The following is a 22,274-nucleotide window of genomic DNA, read 5'->3' on the forward strand; positions in this document are numbered from 1 at the left end:
CCCCCCAAATCCCACCCCCCAACCCAACCCAACCAAAAAACAACAAACCCAAAACCAAAAGCAGACCAAAAGAGAGTTCCAAATCAGAATCATAAAAATTAAGGGATGGAAGGGACCTTGAATGATCATTGAGTCCAACCCTCCCCCCCTGCCCTGGGTGGGAATACTGCTGAGAATAAAGCATTTAAAATCAGAGCAATGATTATTTGTGCGTTTACACCTGTATGAGAGAAGCAGTTATTAATCTGACTCATTCCTGTTCTCTTCTAGATATTTTTGCCTGTAAGCATGCAATGCCTTACTTTTTAGAGTTTAAAATCAAGTTTTAATATAATCAAAGTTTTTCTTTTTATAGCTAGAATACATAAACAATTTCAAAATCTGTTTACATTATTTGTGATAAACATGTTTTGAAAAAAATGTTGGGCTGCCTCCAGAAATGCAAATCAGTTTGATAGCTTTAAAATCATTGTTTATCATTTGGCACTTGTTGCTTCCATAGTCCCCAGCTCAATGCTTCCAATTACCACCAATACAGGCTTAAAGCATTACACACTTCTCTGTCAAACTGCAATTGCTAGAAAGCACAATAAAACTGCAAGATAAGGTTTAGTTTTGTTATTTAAGCTGAAAAAGAAGAGAATGTGAAGTGACTGTCCCTATAAGCACACTACAGCATAGTTTTTCACCTTGACTGCCAGTTGGTTCTCTGGATGAGATCTTATATGTAATCCAGAATGTCTTTCCAAATCCCAACTTTCAATTCAGAATATTATACAAGTGTTTGATAAGCAGATAGCAAGGAAAGAGATAACATAGCAGTTTGTATGTTCAGCTGTCTGCCTGGTACAGACTCTTGGTTAAACTGATACAGCTGTGATGTTGGGGTGGAAAATGGCTAATATTAATAACAATCTCTAAAGTTATTCTTGTTATGTATGTTCACACTACACATTTCAGTTCATTATACATTAAAATGTACAGAGGCTAAACAGTAAGTAAACCAATAAGAAGTTAAATGTGGTCAGACAGTTCCTGATTTTAATGTATGCAGAGAAATAAACAAATAGTTTCTTCTTGCAATATAGTAATAAAAAAAGTCTTGAAAAAATCATACATATAGCATTTCTTAGATTGAAAAAGTGGGCTTTTTTGTTTTTTTTGCACACAATACTATGCACGTAGGCTGCAATATAAATTATCAGAATGTTCTACATATCATATTGTACACAATAATCCATATCCAGTACCATGGTAGATCCTGGAAAATGTCTTTTTATGTTATCTTATCACTAAAACAGACCCAGGAAATAGAACTTGTCTATTCTTGCACTCTTTAAACATTGTATGTTTTGGCTGAGATTGGTAAAAAACTATTTTCAATATGTTCACAAGTGTGCCAACACAAAAGAACGCTACCCTAGAACAGCATCCAGAGAAACAAAGAAGAGAACTGTGAGCGTTCAATATGCTGATGAAATTAAGGTTTGAAAAGCAGTTAAATTTCCTGAAACCCATTTATGCTGTTCTAATGGTACTACATCCAAATGCCTGACACTGGAAGCTGAAGCTCCCTTCTGATGGGCCCTTTTCTTCTACCATCACACAAAGCAGTGGTAATAGCTAGTATTTGTCTAATTTCCCCTGTGAACAAGATTCGCTGCAGGATATCAGCTGTTATATGCACAACAACTAAGGTTGCCAACTCTACAGGCTTTCATGTATCTGTTATCATGTTCATTTTCATGCAAGCTAATTTCCCAGCTCTTTAGACATGCAGCTGCTGCATTCTGCATAAAACTTTGATAGCAACAGGAAAAAAACAACTCTAAAAGCAATATACAAGCTCTTGCAAGGCCCATCTCAAGAAACAAGAAAATAAACCTCATCTCTAGTATCATCCCACGAGTGGTTTTAGTTTTTTTTTTAACCACAAAAATCTTTTGTTCACAAACACCTTTTGTTTACCTTGCAAAAAACCAACCAAATCCAGAATTCTCCTAGATGCCGCATGAAGATTTTTCATGAAGATGTGATTTCTAAGATTCTTTTAAAAGTATAACTGTTTGGAAAAGTTTTGAATATTAATTAAACTTTCTCTTTTTGTTGCTGGAATGTGTAAATAACTTTTAATTCCTTTTATATTAGTGATAAATATATATTGAAAAATGGAAGTAAGCATTTGATATGTAATTTACTTTGTGGTCAGCTGCCCACACACATACCACCTCCACTCTGAAAATGAAAGCAATGAAACAGATTATTCACATATAGCATATCATGTAATAACATTAAATGCAGGGGATTTTACCCTAGAATGTGAATTAGAGCTTATTGCTTTCTACTGCTGTAGTTGACACTCTATCAATGTTTCCAACAAAAATCCCTGTATTAACAAGATTAAAATTTACTTAGGCCTTTTGGTCACTTGGGTTAGGTGCCCTTGTGCAAACCCCAAGTACAACCAAGATTTATGCTGATGTAAAACAATGTGCACTGGAAAAACGAGTATAAGCTATGCCAGCACACATCATGTTTACACTAAGGATTCATGAAAATACCAGTCACCCTTCACTCACCCCCATTAAATTAGAAAGGTGTAAAAAAGAACAGGGCAGATTTTTAGTAGAGCAGCTTAGCTACCATTTTAATTGCAGTACTGTATTTTATAATGCTGAAATATGACAGGGTTGTAAATTGTTCCATGGACTTTACGGTGTGTGTACGTGTGTGGGTGCGCATGCACGCACAAGGTCAGCAGGAACCACTGACCTTTTAAAAAAAACAACACATTAAACAGTAAGCTATAGCAAGAGGAAAGGATAGTTCTCACCTGTGTTTATTTCTTTAAAAAAATCAGTTATTCTTAGTTTAATTGTAAATGCCATAAATGCCTCTAGGATCTTATCCCCTTTCTTTCTGAAAGTTGTACCCCCTGCTCAAAATTTCTCTCAGCAGTTGCAGGAGAGGGCAAAGAGCAGGATACAGAGAAAGCAGCTCAGCACAGGCTGCACAAAGACAGCACACAATAGACCAGGGGCAGGCAATTATTTAATGTTGAGGGCCACTTAATGAGTTCTGGTGAGCTGTTGAGGGCCACAAGGGTAGACCTGACCCTTGACAGGTGCCCTGTCCCCTGGTTGCCATCTTGGGACCTGAAGTCCCGCCCCCTAGCCCCTGACCTTTACCACTGGAAGTTCCTCCCCTTGCCCCCAGAAGTACTCTTTTTGGGGAAGGGGTTTGCCATTTTGGAACCAGAAAAAAATAAATTATATGCTAAAAATCAAACATTGACAATAACATATTTTACTTTTATTTAAAAAAATATTTTTGTCCTGATTTGTGTACATTTGTGCAGTATATATAGAGGTAATAGCATAATAGCTCAAAATGAGGTCTTATTTTTGTATGGGAGGTGGGGTGTGTGGGTAGGTGGATTTTGCGGGCCTGTGGGCAGGTGAGGTTCTCCTGCCAGCCCAGTCCCTTGTCACCACTGGGCATCTCTCACTGCAGCCACCTGAGCTCATGCTGTGCCAGGCTGCCCTGCATCTGCTCTGTGCTGCCACTGCTGACTTGCTGGGCAGCCTAGAGGTGATGATGATGGTGGTGGAGATGCAGGGCAGCCCGGGCTTCAGGTGGCTGCAGCAACAACTGGCTGGCGGTGGTGAGGGGGAGGTGCTGCTTTTCCTCCTGCACTGAGCAACAACTTCTGTCCCATGCCGCTGCTGCTGAGGCTGGGCAGGTGAGCCCAGAGCAGGTGTTGCACATGCAGGGTCAGAGCTGTGCAGCACAGGTCTCCACCAGTACTGTGGGGCTGGGGCCTGTGGTGGCGGCAGGCAGAAGTAGCTATCATCACTTAGACTGTCTAGAAAGGCAGTCCCGACACAGAGCTGCCCCAGCCCCGCTACGAGCCAAGGATGTGCCACAACTGGACTGTGCCTGGGCCAGGTGGGTTCAAGGGACCTGCCCTGAGCCCAGAAAAGACCTGCTAAGGGCCAGATCTGGCCTATGGCTGTATTTTGCCCACCTCTGAAACATATTGTTCTTACTTCTAACACCAGTACCATTAATCTATGGCACAGGGGGATAGAGAGGTGGGCAGGGAAAGAGGGGGAAAATACTCCAAAGCACTGTACACAGTAGGAAGGGTTTGCCAGAAAACTAGCAAACTCCTTTTTAGGGGCAGCTCCAGAGGTGGTGTAGCAGCAGAGACACTGCCCCCTCTTTCCCCATAGGATCACACAAGGAGCAGCAGTGAGGATTTTGTCAAGTCCCCATATCAGATAAAAATTCTGGCCCCTGTCCTCCCACTCTCTGTACTCAGTGCTGGACTTCAGGAGAGGGTTCTGTGCCTGCCCAACCCCAGCTGAGATGTGGGGCACAGACTTCAGCTTCATTTTCCTGGGGTCCAGGGAAGCCATAATCCAGGGAGCTGCAGGGGGAGTCCCTGAGGATGCTAAAAGCTCTGCTAAGAGGACAGGGGACAGGCAGTGGCAGCCAGGGGCTCAAGCTAAGCCTCCTTTTTCCCCACTCCCCAGTTAGGTTCTCAAAGACTTGCTCCCCTGCAGTGCCAACCCAGAGCTGCACCAGCCAGGCCTGCCTGCCCTTTCCCACATCTTTCCTGACTTCACCTGGTCTTGTCTCTCCTACTCCAGCCCTTACTCGTGCCCTGCCAGATGCCATGTGTCCTGCCAGGACACTGAGTGTATTTCTCTGCTGGAGGCTGCAAAGCTGTTCAGAAGCTGTTCCCAGGGTTATTTCAAAGCACCTTATAAGGCTGGCAAAAAGTAAAGAATATCTTTCATAGGATGGATCGACTTTCCCTTGGCAAAATCTAAGTGAAGAGCCTGGGGTGGAAATAGGGCTCCATATAGACAGGATTCTGTCCCCTGCCCACAATATGATTACATAATTGTTACTAACATGCTGACCACCTGATTATCAGGTACAGGTTTTGCTGCCCCCTCCAATGTGCCACCTGAGGCCACTGCCTGGAGGGTTATGCTAGCTCTGCACTGCCAGCTGGGAGTAAGTGCAGGTCCCTGCTGTGAAAAGAATTGGAAGGGCTGTGGTTTGAGAGGGTCATGGGGCAAGGGGCTCCACAGCTGCTACAGCTGGGCTCAGCAGGGGACAGCAGCAGGTGGCAGTAGGTGGATTTGCCGGCCCAACGCTTGTTCCTCTCCAACAGACCAGGAACACTCAGAAGGACCAAGCATAAAGAAGGATCTCAAGTGCTGCTTCTGCCGCTGTCCTCTGCTGAGTCCAGGGCATGAGTGGCTGTGGAGCTCCCTTTTCTGCCTGCCTTTCTTCCCCTCTCCCATCAGCCCACAACAGTGGCAGCTGTGGGTGAAGAAAGAAAAGAATGGTGGGGGAGGACATGTTGCTGAGATGGGAGGGAAAAGGAGAGGATGTCAAGGGTCAGGGAGCAGGGGATGAGATTCTTAATTGATTTGGGGACTTCAAAAAAGAGTCCCCACTGCTGTTCCCAGGATGCAGTCTGCTTGCCTGGGGGTTGTCAGGAGGGAAGTTGAGAGAGGGGATGCAGCCACCCCTGTAGCACAGCAGCTGCTCCTAAACCCCTCTTCACAAAATCCTAGATCTGTCCACCCACCCACCCCTCGCCATGTGAGACACCTCAAGCTCCTGCTGCCATGGAGGCTTCCCTGTCTTTTGAGGCCACTTGGATCTCAGAGCCCCAGGCTCTCTGGATGTGCCATTCTGCCCCTGACAGGTGCAAGGACAGGAAGTGTAAGATGGATGATGGAAGGGAAGCCTGGAGTCACCAGTGACAACAGCCACCAGAGCAATGAGGGGAGGAGTGCCTGGGAGAGAGTCCGGTGGGCAAAGTCTAACCTCTTGTGGGCTGCATTATGATTCAGTGAAGTAGGAACCCTAAATACTGCAGTCTTGGTAGTTCTGTAGGAAAAAGGTACCTTCAAGTGTAAATCCAGACCATCTGCACTGTACTTGTTAAAATGAAGAGATGCCTTTCCTACATCTGCTCCCAATTTGCTTAACAACCATTTGCCTAAAATAAAAATGAGAATGTGCAATACTAACTAGCTACAGGATAATCTTTTTTTAAAAAACTGCTCTGTAAGTTGGATACATGGATGTTACTGGAAAGTATTTCACTTTTGCATAATATTCCCATAAACATCAACACTGCTCAGGGATTTAACATGAGATATTGGAAGTTATACCTTTGTAACAAGTTTATGTAAAAGGAAATTATTCTATAGCTCAGTGGTGCTCAGTACTCAGCCTGCAAACCAGATTGGCCCCTGGTACCGTGTGGGAGTAGTATGGGGCCTTGGGCCCTGATTCTGGCTCATAGATAAGGGTCATAGGGTCAGGTCCCAGCACATGGGGCTTGGAGGAGGTGCTACAGAGCCTGATCCTGGCAGGTGGAGGCATTGTAGGGACCCTGGGGGCTTGATCCTAGTGGGTAGGAGCAGTGCGGGGGCTCAATCCTGGCAGGCAGGTATAGTGCAGGGCTTGATCCTGGATAGGTTGGGGCACTGAATCTGATCTGGCCTTCAGACAGGCCCCGCACTACTCATCTGATCCATGGGGCCAAAAGGTTGAGTGCCATTGCTATAGCTCCTTTCTTGTGGAAGAGGAACAGCTTTACCTTGTGGATGTTTTCTACGCAAACCAGACTGCAAACCAGTAGACATAGTTATGATCCATACTGAAGTCATGCCTGCCCGAAAGGTCACATTTAAAAATAAAAGTTTGGATGTGATATTTGTACCAAGGCCTCCTGGTGTTAAAGTGGAGTCATTGGCTAATTAACATAGTTGTAAACAAACAAACAAAAACAACAACAGGTAGCTAAGTACAACAGATGTTTGTGCATCTTATTTGTAATTCCTTACATGGAACTGGTATTAAGGATACTACTCTTGCCAGTCCTTTATTAGTGATACTAAAAAAGAGTGGCTTCATGATTGCTATATTTTACAAAAGCAACACAAATCAAAATGAACACTGGAAAAAACATGCCCAGTTCAAAAAAAAAGTATCATTTCAGTGTTAAACACTTTTTTGCTCTCAGTGTGGACAAGGACAATTTTATGTTAGAACGTGTTGGCTGTTTAAATATGGAGAGATAGGCAGAAGGTAGGATAGATATGTACCTTACAGACTAACTAAATAAGATATATAGTCTTCTATACATTTATATATCTTATTTAGTTATATAGCTATCTATATCTTATCTTATCTATAAGATATAGATATCTATGTATCTTATTTAGTTAGTCTACAGGGTGCATATCTACCCTTGTTAAATAAGACCAGCAACACATTTTTAAAATAGAACAGCCCTTGTCCATACTAAGGACAAAATTATGTTAAAACCATGTAACGATGCATTTTTCCCCATAGAGACAAGCCTTGTACTGGTTGAGGAGGATATGCTCCTCAGCCCTTTGCTTTTCATGCTTATATCAAATGAGGCTACATTTTCTTTCTTGACTATAGATTGGTCGTAGAACATTTTTTAATGGAAGAGGTTTTTGACCACAGTTTTGAAAATACCTCTCTAGTGTTAACATTCTTTTTAGATGTTTAAAAATAAACATATAACCCTCCTATGGCAAATCTTAAATTTTACTGTTTTTTAAGTACTGCAAAAGTTAAAGTGATTATTTACTTCTCTGCTTATGTGTAGGACTCTGGGTGCTGGACAAAAAGGAGGAGAGGGAACTATATACGTTTTTATCCATCCATCTATCCATCCTTAACATATAGATTTTTTTTTTTTTTAAAGAAATAGCCTTTGGTTAATAATAGTAATTTTGCTTTAATTAAATTTGATCATTGGGATTCAGATACCAAAATCTTCATCACACTATGATTTCATTCCAGGTTCTCATGAAAAGAGGAACTGAAATGGAGATGAGTCCATTTACTCTAACAGAAAACCAAGATGGACCAGCATCAGGATTTTGCTGGGTCCTTTTTAGGAGATTATGAAGCTGCACAGGCATTTTCTCAACATAATAATGAGATGTCTTTGGCAAAAAGTACTGCATCAAACAGTTTGCCCTGAAATAAGTATTACCATTAAAAATTACAATGTAATAATAACAACAATAATAATCAGGAGGAGGAGGGCATCCCTGTGTTAGAGGTGGGTAAACTAAGATGGATTGAGCAGCCCAGTCTAGGACAGAAGTTTCATAAACTGGTTTGATGCAAATCAGTTAAGGCTGATACTACATTCAATCAGGTTTATCTTAAATCAGATTCAGACATTTTGAAACTGCTTTATGTGCACTGAACTTGTTTTGTTACAGGTTTAAACCAGTTTCTGATGACTTAAACAGGTTTATGTGCAACTTCTGTCCCTAGCTGTGGAGCAGGTCAAAAGCAGAACTTAGGTCTCTTGACTCCCAGTGCCCCGTTCACAGATTCAGACTCTCTCCCCTCTCTGTATTTCAGACTAATTTAAACATAAGACACATATACATAAAACCAGAAGAAAATGGAACTTGGAACAAGTTCCAAGATAAATGGGGTATTACAGATGATAAACCAGGTATTACATTCTGCTGTGGGCTGCTTGTGAATTGAGGCGGATTCAAATAATGACACATAATCAAAGATGTGGGCACTGAGAATTCTCAAGATCCCCATTTACATGAAAATCCACCCTAGGTATCAGTAAACAGTTTCCAGATGACTAGTGCTGGGCAAGGCAAGAGGCTGGGAAACTCTTATTTTTCTCTGGCAGAGAAGGGGAGTTACCAGAGTCTTTGTATTTCCAGCACTGAGCACATTTTTATGTGATTGCTGATCTGCCACAACGTCTGTAGCCAATGCGATTTTTAACCAGTGCTGACTACAAGTCACTCAGATCACTGAGCCTAGCAATGTGTGGCCTCCGAATGATCCCTGGAAAGAAAGCTAACTATAGAACTCAGGCTGCCAACAAGAATAAACAAAACAAAACACACACAGGCCAAGATTTGCAACAGACAGGCTGATGGCAGGGACATGTCCCAAAAAAGGGACTGACCGAAATATAACTCAAAATAGAGGGAAAAGTGGGAACGTTCAGGTTTTTCTTTAAAAATGGAGCACTAAGAATTTTATAATAACTCTAGCTAACAGACCTCAGAATCTTTATATAGTTTAAATAAGGGTGTGGGTGGACAACACCACCTTAACTCAGTTGGCCGAACAGGGCAATTAGAAAAAGCATTTCCCATACGTTATCATTTGGCTACAATAGACAATTTACACCATTTGAGAAGAAATCACCCTTTGTCTAAAATCAACAGACCACAGTGTAGCATGGATACAATCACTTTGAGCAATGCAAAGCCAGCTTACCAATAATTTGATCTTGCACAACAAAGTCATGCAGCGATCTGAAAGTTATTTTTCTAAGAAAAACACTACAGCACAGAACATGCTAGGAATAACAGGAATATTCTGTTACGTCTCAAATTCTGTATAATGTCTCTAACATTACCTTTGTGACCAGAGTAAAAAGTGGCAATTTTTTGTAATACTTGTAATGCAAAAAAAGGATAACTAGTAAATCACTTAGTGCATTAAGCAAGACCTACAGGTGAATAAACAACAGACATATGGGGTGCATTTTATTAATTAACATCAGGAAGGAGAACTTTGTGAAAAACTTGGGTAGTTGGCAGCTGGCCCTATTGCACATGGTCTAGTAGCTGGTCGAAAGGCAGAGGATCCCTGGAATATCAAATCTTCAGAAGCTCTGAAGCCCTTATTTTGCCACACACACCTAACTGCTCCCAGAGGCAGATTCAGAGGGGCTGCAGTGGTGCAGCCATAGCACCCTTTCTGATCACACAGAAGAAACAGCAGCTGGGGACTTAAGTCTCTGAAGAAGGTAAGAATCCCCTCTCCCTTCTCCTCTGTGCTCAGAGACATGTCACCTCCCCCACCTCTTCCCTCTCTCCTGCCTTCCACTACTGTTGTCCTAGGCCCCCTTTGTAAAATTCTGGATCTGCTTCTGACTGTTCCCATTCTCTGCTCTCCAAAGTCTCCTGCTGCTGAGCGTGTTGGAGGAGCTATTAGTTGTTGTGCATACTCCCTTCCCCTGCTTGGCCTTGACTACTTGACAAATGAAAGATTAATTTCAATGCCCTACTTTCACTTGATACAGGCAGAACATAATCACTTCAAACCTGCTTTTTTGCACCCATAACAGCCTTTATGAATGGGAAAAAAGTACACGAAGAACCTTTATATTGTTAAAAAATGAACTGCTTAGTAGGGCTGTGAGAAGAGTCAGATACTGACTCAATTTAGAGGAGATTTGGCCCAATTCAGCAGCCAAATCTCTGAATCCAAATCAAATCAGGAGACCAGTTAAAAGGTCTGAATCGATTTGAAGCTCTCCGAACCAATTCGGAAAAGATTTGGAGAGCTTCGGCGATTCGGGCAGTCCCCGCTTGCTGCCGCAGGGAGCTGGACCCAGACTCTGTGCTGGTAAGTAGGGAGTGGAGGAGGGGGGAGGGGACCATGGGGGGACCCCTGCCAGGCCCCATCCCCTGCCTGCTCCCCTAGCCCCCCCTGACTCCCGCCTGGTCTCCCAGCCCTCCCATTGCTGCCCCACCCGGCCCCAGCTCCTGGCTCTTTAAAAAAAAGCCCCTATTCACTGGCTGCTGCCAGGTGGGGAGGGGGCGGGGGATGCGACAGGGATGGGATATGACAATCCCTGCTGCCCCCCACTGCATTCATTTTTTTTTTTTTTTTGAAGAGCTGGAACTGGGGCCAGGCAGGGCAACCATGGGACAGTGGGCAGGGGATGGGACTGCTTCGGAGATTCAGCTGATTTGGCAGCGGCCGAATCTCTGAATCAGATTTGGCTGAATCAATTTGGGATAGTGATTTGGATCACTGAATCGAATCACTGTCCCCTGAATCAGCCAAATCCAAAGTGAATACTAGCCGCTTCACACAGGCCTACTGCCTAGCTATATCATTCAATTGCTTAGCTTTAATTCTGAAAATCAGTGTTGAAGCTACATAGTTGCAAGCTTCTTCAAGAAAGGAGGTTCATTTCTAAGCATTTCAGACTTTTAAAAATATTTAAAAGGATAATTTTAGAAAGTTAATTATTATTATTATAATTATTAAACAGTTTACATCTTATTTCTTCTAGTCACATGGTCAAGTGAGAAAGATCAAGTTAAAATGAGTCGGAAGGGCCCGCATCAAGGTGAAAGTACAAAAGTGCACTGAAATTAATCTTCAGTTTGGCAAGAACTTGAGTGTTAATGTAGGGGATTGTGCAACATGTGACATTTGGGAATTTTAAAAATATTTATAGGAGTTTCTGGACTAACTACATATAAAGCAAGGATCAAAACTGACCTAGTGAAAACTACTCTGAAGGCACTAGTCCCTATCCTCCCCCTTAGACTTTGTCTACTGCAGGCAGCCAGTTTTACAAGAAGAAATTCTGTCACGTTACTGCTACCAACATAGCTGCTTTGGCAGAGTTTGTTCACATTTGGCTACCTTTGCTACCAATGCTTTTTATATTCACAGCATCAGGATGGCTGGCTAATGACATGTGGCATTGTCAGTAGGCATCCCCAGGTCTTGTGTGCCACCATCTGGCACGTTATCTTATGGAAAATTTTAGAGTCTATTGTAGAACTGCCATGGCTTACTGCAAAATACCATCACAGTTCTGAGGGAGTTGTCAGAAATTGAAAGTCAAATTCCCACAAATCCCTTACTCAATCCTGAATGCCTTTTTTTCCATACAGTTATTCCTTCGCATCAGCGTATCCCCCCACCAAACTCATAGGTGAATCTGACCATAGTGTATGCTCATCTGAGATCAGTGAATTGACTGCTGTACAAAAACATGTTTTAAAATTAGAAGTAGTCTTTCCTCACCCTCTTCTTTTTTGTGCTTATTTTGCAGCAGTTTCTTGGAACAATACTCTCTCTGTAGTATGCTCCTAAATTTCGTACTTATCAAACATCCTATCTATATATGATGTTCTTTTCCTTCATCACAAGCTACAAACAGGAAACCATATATCTGGGATAGAAGGTAAGAATTACAGACAGAGTAGACTTGTCCTATGTTTTCTTTTTTAAATGAAAGAAAGGAGAAATATACTGAACCCAAGCCAATATTATTATATTGGTTTCTGGACTAACTACATATAAGGCAGGGGCCAAAACTGACTTAGTGAAAACTGCTCTAAATATTCTGAACAACAGGTTGAACAAGGTACTGAACAACAAACCAGTATTATTGCAGGATACAGAACAAATCTAAAGCTCCTTCCAAAGTCCAAACAGTGGTCTGCTCCCTTACACAGGGCACAGTTACATCCATAATACAGGCATGTACGCAATAGTGGTTTGAGTTTATAAATGGACAGTTCTTAATACATTTTAGGAAAAAATATAATAATTCTTACAGATACAGAATGCTTTAACTTGGAGTAATTCTGTAACTTTATAGAGAGTCTGTGAGAGACTATATATATATATAAACTTCATCCAAAAGAAAGGAAAGCCATAAAAATGATACATTTGTAACTAATGGGTTATGGAATATGATGGCCACATACAAATCCTACTAGAAAGAGAACAAAATCTGGGACTTTGTCTTAGAAAATATGAAACCATATCAATAAAAGAGGTTTGGTCCTGCTTGCTAGCTTGCTAAAACTGAGAAAAACATGACTGGACTAGCAAGACAATGTGAGATGAATGAAACCAAAGTCATCTCTACTGACATGGAAACATAAGTATTAAAAGAATGCTCTTCTTATTGAACGTGCTCAGGTTACCACTACAGGGGTTGCTGTTACCTTAGCTACAGCAGCAACAGTGTCCAAGGTTTCCCAATGTGCACTTAGCTTTGCTTGAAGTGGAAGTTTTTTTGCTACCTTTGCTATACCAGATCCCTTAAATAGCAGATGCTCCACTGGCAGAGCTACAACCACAATGCATAGCTATGTCGCTTATGACTTGTTTCAGATCACATCTAGGAGCTTTCACATAGCTATTCCAAACAAAACTTTGTAATGCAAACAAGGTCTCAGAAGCTAAAAATATAGGCAGTGCTTTCAAACACATTATTTCCAAGGAAACCCAAGTGCTACACGCAGGGCTGATATTTTTTAAGTCTCTCTATTCAATTGTGTCATTTTTGCAGGTTGTTCCCTGAGTCTATGACAACCTCACAACAGCATCACTAATCTTGTTTATTGCAATTGCATCTGAGCAAGGCTTACAAATTGTACGGAATACTGAAGCATGCGTGTTCATTGCTTTGTGAGTGCATACTTGGCCTCTGCTCTTTGCAATGTTTACCTGTGAAGTCCCCACTCCCAAAATGCTTTTTCCTGTTTGAATTTTAAGGGAGTTTTTAAAACCATGTTTTAAATGTACCTTGATTGTTCTTTCAACACATAGTACATTTCTTTGAGATCCTTGCCTGAGGCGCAGTTTGATTTTATCAATAATTATACATCTATTGCTCAATTTAATAGGAAAATCTTACATTTGCCATTTTTGCACAGTGTACCCTGTTCATTAATAGTTTTTAAAAAGTGTGCACAGCATTGCAGATAAAACTACATATAGTACAGAATGACTTGTCAAATTTCTTGCTCAGTCATAACCATCTGATCTACATTCATTTCTCTGCATTCAGATTCCTTGTGAAGACCCATTTCCACAATGATGTCAATAAGAAATAAGCTTATTCAGAATGACAGAGTAGAAAGGCAGTATGGGATAGTTCATAACACAATGGGTACATCTACATGTGAAATTAACACAACACAATAAATTCCAATGCAGTTCATACTGGAGTTTATTGCTCCCGGGGAACGGCATTTACACATGTGCCTGGAACTGCAGCGTGTTGAGCTGGGGTAGGGCAGCCCTGGCTGGCACAGTGTCCAGGGGGTCAGTCTGCCAGCCCAGGGCTACTCCTGCTCAGCTGCAAGGGGCGGGGGGGAGGGTTGGGGCATGAGCGTGGGGCTAGCCAGTAGGCAGATTCGCATTGTTGCACCCTCATGTCCCAGTCAGTTCCAATCACTGTCAACACGGGTTTTGGAACACAATATAATTCTGCCGTAGGATAGCACTTGTATTGGGCAGTACTAACCTATGGCAGAGTTAATTAGTTTGCTCTGGCCTAACACCTTTGCATGTTTAGATGGAGATGCTTTACTGAAGAGCTAATTAGGTAAATCCACAGTAAGCATCTCACGTAGATGCCCCCAGTTACAACTAAACGAAAGAAGAACATTGCACACTGTTCTCAATGCAAAATAGAGCGACTGTGGTCACTTGTGATAAATTCTTTTCGCCCCACCCCTGTCTGTTTGCTTTTTTAGATTGCATGCTTTTCAGGAGAAAACCTAGGGGTATTTAGACAAACCCAAATATAATGCAGGTGCTATTGATAAAAAGAAAAACATTTTCTAAGGCTGGGGTCCAGATTCCACAAGAGGCATAGGCAGCCTCTGTGTGTGACACATGGCAGAAAGGGCAGGGAGAAGAAAGCAAAGCATCAGATCAGGCAGGCGGCACAGGTTGGTGAGCAGAAAGCAGAGCAGAAGATCAGGCAAGGGAAAGGGATTGGAGTGAAACTCAGGGAGGTGTAGGGTTAATTTGTGGCGCACACGCTAAAAAGTTTGGCTCTCACTGTTCTAAAGGGTTTCTCTATGCTATAAAGAGTTATAGTATAACTATACCTCCTAGGCTAGGGACAGAAGTTACACATAAACCAGTTTAAATGATCAGAAACTGGTTTAAATCTGTAACAGAAGTTCACTGCACATAAACCAGATTCAAAATGGCTGAAACTGGTTTAAGATAAATCTGGTTGAATGTATTATCAAACTTACTTAACTGATTTAGGTCAAACTGGTTTATGAAACTTCTGTCCCAGATCCCTTCCTGGTTCAAGTTAAATCAGAGTCCCCCAGTGTGCTTTGGAGCCCTTTGGCTGGGCTGGGCTGTGCTGTGCTATCAGCTCCAGAGAGCAGAGCTGGACCTGCTCTTCTGCTCCCTAGCTGGAAAAGTGAGGGCTGGCTCACTGCGCCCCCCAGGCAAACCCCTACTGGGGTCTGGGCCAGGGAGGGGGGTTAAGTTTCCCTTTCCCCAAGTATGGAGCTCCCCTGTTCTGCTTACTTAGTGCTGGCTGTGACTGTGGACTACAAATTCTAGAGACATCTGGAAGCAGAAAGAGGGAATGATGAGCAACCCTGCAGAGTCCTGCTGCTGTGAGTCTGGACTACAAATCCCAGAGGCCTTGGGGACAGCAAGAAGAGGAAGTGAACACACAGCCCATGCTGGCTACATGCCAGAGAGCTGTGCTCTAGCATCTTCTGGCTTGAGACACTGCAGGCACGTGGCTCCATTTCCTGAATCAAACATGAATATTTGTTCATTTGCTCACTGGTTTAATCTTTGCAGCTTAGACTAATCTGCAAAAACTGAATCAATTCAGCTTGGGCTTTTTGACTGTCTGTACTTAGCCCTGATGAAGACAGATTATAACTTCTTCCAGTTCTCCTGACAAAATAAGATGTAATGGCAAACAACAACAACCACAACAAACCAACAACCACAACTCAAAAACGCCAAAACAAACAAATGAACAAACCACCTCTCCCAACAAAAAAAACAAACTGTTCTTCTAATATGGCTATGTATACACTAGGACTTTTGTTGATGTAGCTATGTCAGTTAGGACTACATTTTCTTTTCATTCTTAGCTAGGCTTAGCCCTGACATTTTTCCAATGCTGTTGTTTAATTTTTGTCTCTCTCAACTTCTACATTCCACTATCTTCTTTTTTTCAAAACTATGCCAGCAAATAGTTCATGTCTCAGAAATTATTTCTATGTTGATCATTTACATTTAATTTTCTTTGGAAACAATTTAGATGAGGTAAAGTATAATTATACAAAATTTCTATAATCTGAAAATTAGAAAATCAATTTTAAGGGTATAGAATTTATGAATTTCAAATGTTTTCCTGAGACATAAGTGAGGCAGTGGAACTTTCCATTACATGGATAAAAAATAAAAGCAGAGAATCAAAAATGTATATTCACAATATCCCACAAAGCAGTAAAAAGTATAAAAAAATTGGAGTCGAGTCATACTTAAACCAATTCCAGCCTTGTGATATAGCTTAATGGGTTCTTTTTTTAAGTCAATGAGAAGAAGGGGAAAGTAAAAGCTAAAAGTTTCTCCAGAAAAGCCCCAAATCATCTGGAATGGGTGTTCATCTTTAGTTTTAAAACTTCCTGTACACATTTTGGAATCTGTGTGCAGTCTATTTTTTAAGATCAAATTAATGCTCAGATAAATGAATTCAGTGGTGATGGTTGGGATGTATATCACAAGAGATTTGGGTATCACAGGTTGTCAGAATGGATTTTGTGCGCCAAACAGCGAAACCATTGAATCATCACATTTGTAAATTCTTTCCCTATAGACAGTCCTATTTAATCTAAACTTCATCTTTGTCTAAAAAAATCTATTATAATAAACTTTCCTAATTAAATCAGAAAAGAGTGCAAGGAAGTGGAATAATAGTAGTTCTACAACAGGAACAACTGAAATGGTTTCCTTAAGTCCAAATAAACATTTTTTTTGTATTTTGGCAGCATTATTGTTATCTTATATTAAGCAGGCAAAATTTAATTTAAGGCAAGGAAAAAGACACTCTCAAACTATCTGAATTATCTTAAAACCATCTAACAGAACATACCAAGACCCTACTTTGGTTTAGTCTGAGGTATAAAATTTCTTTTTCATTCTTTTTCCAAGTACAGGGGCTTAGTGCTGACATTTTCCCAACACCGTTGTTTTATTTTTGTCTCTTTCAGTTTCTACACTGTACCACCTTTCTTTTTTCAAATCTGTTGGTGAGCAATAATTTAGAAAAACAGCCCCAAAGCACCCCAACCTTCTAGTAAAGCCTAATATAATCAAGGTGATGTATGTAGAGTAGACATTCAATATGCAGAATATGATTAGTGTGCAGAAATCTGATTCTTTTGACTATTCGTTTACTATTACTCAGTGGTGTGCAGTGATCAATTTGAATTGCCCTCATACCTGGTTTCCGTTGCTGAGTACACGCTTCTTTTGACAGCAGTTTAATGATAGACAGTGTTTTAGTGAGATTTCATTGTATGTGATTATAGCATGAAGGGCTTTCTTCTTCATGCTAATTGGAGGAGAAAACCTCATGTTGTATTCAAGTAAATGCAATATAGCAATTGAGTGTTTATTTGTAACAATAACAGGCATAACATTTCGAGTTGATGGAGCTTCCTTAAAAATAAATAAAAAGGTGTAGAGTTCAACTTTGGACTTTTCTCATGCACATGAGCCTCATAAATGCTGGTGTTTTTCATGAGAATACAAAAATACTGTTGAAAGCAAAAACATATTGCTATTCAGAGAATCCAGAGTTTTGTCTTAGTTGTGATTCTTTAATCTTAATGCAGTATTTGGATCTGTTACCTTTCACCAGCCCCCTCCAACTTTGTTCCAACAAAGCATGGCCTTTTTACTTGGCTATATAATCTTACTAATGAAGTGAGCAAGAAAAACCAGTGAATCAGGAGTAGCAAAGAAAATCCTACAAAACAATTGTTACCCTACTATAAGTAAAGAGAGGGTTAACAGCACGTATGTTAGTTAAATTATGAGGGATAATTTTCACTGCAGAATTGTTTGATGGAAATCCTTGATTTTTATCAGCATCTTCAAATCTATTCAAATAGCACAACACTGGAAATAAAAGTTGTCTGGACTCTTGAGTTCAAAATTTGTCAGGCAAATTGGAAAGTGAGGTGGCAGATCATGTTGCCAACTTAACTGACATGTATCTGTTTTTCTGTCTTTGGACTATTTTACATTCAAGTGGAAGAATCAAAATATATATGACTAAAATGGGTCTGTTTTATTTTTCAGAATGGTAAGAATCTTCTATGCATTAGGTGTATTTATTCTACCCTCTCCAATTTCTTTTGATAGTATAGAACCTTAATACATTCATCTGAAAATTACTTTCAAGTATATGCATTTCTGTAAAGTAATACAGATTTTTTTTTCCCTGTAGTTTTTTCTCTATGCTCTAGTGGGAAAAAAGTGCTATGTCTTCTGCTGCTTATAAGCTAGCCTTTGTAACAAAATCTGTTTATGAGTAATAACTTTTACTTGAGTGTTTGGAAAGAGAATGTGGGAGCACCAGAAATTTAGGGGGCTATTTTATACTATTACATTATTTAGTCTACTGAGTTTGACTTTCCTTAAACTTTTAATGAAATTCTCCCTTTACAGATGGTCAGTCTCAATCACTACCGACTCTTTTTCAAGTCATAGTGAGCCACGCCACTGCATACAGTTCACCCAGAATCCCTTTGTTGGCCCCTCTCTCAGTCTGGCACATAATTAATGTGGCTCCACCCTCCATGAGGTGAAGCCAGACCAGGTTGTTGTGCACCTCATCCTCACATACATTTTTGGAACATTCCAGGACTTGTGACAAGAACACCCAGTTCCAGTCATGAGTAGAATGAGTGAGCACATGGATCCTTTGTAGGGGGTACCTGGAGTACATGCACATACTGAGCAGTAGTGAGCTGTGGAATCATCATGGTTTGAAATGCTGTTGACTCTGGTGAGGTCCAGCCCAATGAACTATGTGGTAAATCACAAAACTTTGGCTTTGGACTAATATTATTCACAGTTTGTCTTCCATATAAGCAGGTGCCAAAGTGCTGCTAAAAAGTATGTTTATGGAGTACCTGTGCTGAAACTTGCAACAGTTTCAAAAAAAGCTAACATGCATCAATTTTGGATAAACTAAGTGCATGGGCACTATGTGTAAACTGCTTCAGCCCTGTTTAATTTCAAGGTTATTGTTTTCAAATTTGCTCCTCATTTCCATGTGCTCAGGGAAACTTGGGTTTGATAGGAGGAAGAGGGGGAAGGTGCTGCTAGGGGAAAAAGTTGAGGGGAAGCAGAGAGAAAAGGGGCTACCTGACCCCCCCCAGTTTATTTTCCCTATTGTAACAGTAGGAGGGGTGAAATTCAAGGCAAACTTCCAATAATTAGATTCTATACCTAGAAAACTATGACTAATTTATACATTTTCCATATATAGAATCTAATTATTGGGGGGGTCATCTTATATTTGAGTAAATACAATAATGCCAATTAGATAATATTTTATATTTTTCTGCTTTTTCAGTTTATTTCGAGTCTAATCATGGTCACTGATTCATTGATAGTATAGGCCTTTTCACTTGACGTTAAATTTTAATTTTTGCAGGAACAAAGAGAAAAGATGCTCATGCAAAAAAAGGGAGGGAAAATATGAGAGCACATAAATTATGGCTGATGGCATGGGTGTCAGGCCAAAAGTACCTTCTAAGTATAACAGTTGAGAAGGAAAAAAAAACCCTTTTCAAATGAATTTTCAATGATTGAATAGACACTTTATAAGTTAACTGAATTATTTCAAAACTATAAAGTAAATTGTTGATGTTTTCACCTAGGTACCAAAAGCACATGTGAAATCAAGATAAGTTAAAATGAATCTTGAATCTTTTTATTTTTTTATACAGGTAAGAGAGAAAAATCAGGAACAATTACTATAGGCTCCATTTCTGAAAAGCTTTAAGCATACGTTTCATAAACCAAATGATTGTTTTTCAAGATAGTGGTCTAACACTTGGTTTACAATAAAAATTACACATTGTAAACTCATTTTAATTTAGAAGCTGTAATAACAAGCACCTTATTATCAGAGGTGGTTGAGGCAAAGTTCAGTGTGTCACACTGATCTAGGTTCATTTTTATGGATGAAGTTATTACTTTATATTCGTCATCCACTTCTGTTTTCTTATCTATAAAGAGTATTTTTCTAGTTTGTTAAAGTTTGGTTTTGTTTTGAAAACACAATGAAGTAGAAAGAATTTGCTTATGAAGTGGCCAAACAAGATTTGCTTCTTGTCTACCTGCTGAGTTTCTATAATTGGAAACTACCCTATCACCATATGACCAACCATGAGAAGAAAAATCTTTGTCATTATTACAGCGGGTGTTTATATAAAAACAAGAAGAGGGCTTTTGAGAGGAGAAAAATGTGTTATCCTTGTTTTTACGTATCACAAACTTAACTAGCATAAAATGTTACTGTATTAATTCAAGAATCGTTTCTCTCAGAAGGAAAGTATTTATGTTACCCATATTAATGACTGGTCACCAAGTTAAGAGTGTGTAGCTGTTTCTATTAGTAGAATTTCACTGGTTTATAATTCACCAGTTTAACTAACTTTGTCATGCATAAGGCTAGGCAGATTTGCACCTTAGGGTGTTTGTAGATGACACTTTACAGCGGGCTTAAAGCAGGTTAAATGCCTTTTGTACTGCTTGAATGGCATTATTGTTTGCATATTTGGCGCTGTATTGCACGTTAATTCCAGCCGCTGTAGCACATGTGGCGGCATAATGCACCTTAAATGACTTTGGGACACAGCAAATGATTTTAGGGAGCTGCAAACTAAAACACCTCTGAGGAGTTTTAGTTTCCTACCCTACAGATGTGGAGGGAAGCACTGGACTCTGTGCGGCTCAGGGGCTATGCAGGCAGCCCATGCAGGCAGGCAGGCTGTACAGAAGGAAAATAAAAAGCGGAGAGCCTGATCTTTCGTTTTTTTCCTCCCCCCTTGGAGCCTGCCTGCCTGAGCTGCGCAGGGGCCAGGTGCTTCCCTCCACGGCTGTGGTGCCCCCCCGGACTGCCAAGCTGGGTGCCTGCAGGAAGGTGCTGCCTAGGGGTGGGGCCGCCGCTGCCACAGAGGGAATCACCAGCCCCCTTTGCATTTGGGGTACTGTTCTGCCCGCCAGCAGCTTGCTCTCCCCTCCCTGCTACTGGAGAGTCAGGTAAAGATCAGGCGGACACAGGTGTACATGACATGGGGGTTTACTTCACCCTAAATTGAAGCAGTGTTTTTAAAAAAACACCACTTCCATTTAGGGAGAATAAACCCCCATGTCATGTACAAATGCCCTTATAGACTAAGTCAGAGATGTATAGCATGAGCTTTTGTGAGCTTGAGCTTACTTAAATCAGAAAGCGCGCTATATGTATGAGATTTAGTTACTCTACAAGGTACAAACTGTGCTGCCTTCTGTCTAACTTCAGTCTAACATGCCTATCTACCTCTCTGTCATGAATATTCTCCATTAAGTGAATTATCCTCTTAAAAAAAGATTTAAGCACTTTTAAAATTAAAGGAAAAAAACACAGAAATAAGTGTTCTAGGTTGACCTTTTGGGATTAGACAGAAGTGCATCTCCCAGGTATAACTCAGAACATTTTCTGCAAAGTGTTCTGAGTTACAACATTACCCCAGATCAAACAGAAGTCAACTGTTGGTTCTAGGGGGGAGGGAAATCTAGCTGCAGGCTGGGAGTCTGCAGCCCGGTTCCCATAGCAATGGCCACAACTCTCTGTCAGTGCTCTCTGCTTTCAGAATGGGAGGGGGGAAAGGCAGCAGAGGGAGGTCATTCCTGCGGTTCCCCAGCTGGTGCAAGGCCTTGTTCACACTACTACAGCTGAAAATATAAATGTCACAACAGTGCCTAAAGCATGTTAAATGGTTTGAGCACAGCTTCCCTGACCATTATGCAAAGCAACATCTGTCTTCTGCAGGAATTATAGCATTTAGATAAAACACGTAGTGGTATCTTTCTTAAATAATTTCTTCCATTTGGCTGTAGCTTCATGGCATTCTAACAGAACAGCTGTTTTTCTGTGCTATGCAATCAGCTAGCACCCAAACTTGGAAGTGTAGCAATGCTAGGTCGAGTTGTGGACTCTGCCTTTACCTTTGGTTTATGCCATGTAACACAGGTAATGTTAACAGGGTTAAGTGGACAGGTTTGTTAGGTTGGAGCACCAAAGCAAGTCAGTGCTAACATGATCATTACTGCTGAGCCCTTGGCCTTGTACAGACTTGCAGTTTCTCCTGGGAGAATTGCTGTCCTCCCAGAAGAAATCATAAGTGTACAGATGTTCAGGCTTTTTCTCCCAGAATAAATATGGCTATTCTAGGCAAAAAATAATCTGAGAGCAACCAGGATTAAGCCACTTCCAGGAGAGTTTCTCCTGAGTGAGCAAATGTCTGTATATGCTGATACCACAGGCTGACCATGGGCAGTCTCAGTTAGCCAGTCAGGACTGCCCTATGTACTGCTGC

General features: G+C 40.9%; 1 protein-coding gene across 1 annotated transcript in view; it reads right to left on the reverse strand.

Annotated features, from left to right (window-relative positions):
* Window positions 1-22,274, reverse strand: part of GNAL (G protein subunit alpha L) — a 222,239-nt gene that overhangs the window by 70,873 nt on the left and 129,092 nt on the right. The gene's annotated exons all lie outside the window — the stretch shown is intronic.

The sequence above is a fragment of the Gavialis gangeticus genome, unplaced genomic scaffold (genome assembly GCF_001723915.1).
Source record: "Gavialis gangeticus isolate Ggan-Ray unplaced genomic scaffold, GavGan_comp1, whole genome shotgun sequence".
In the NCBI taxonomy this organism is placed as follows: Eukaryota; Metazoa; Chordata; order Crocodylia; family Gavialidae; genus Gavialis; species Gavialis gangeticus.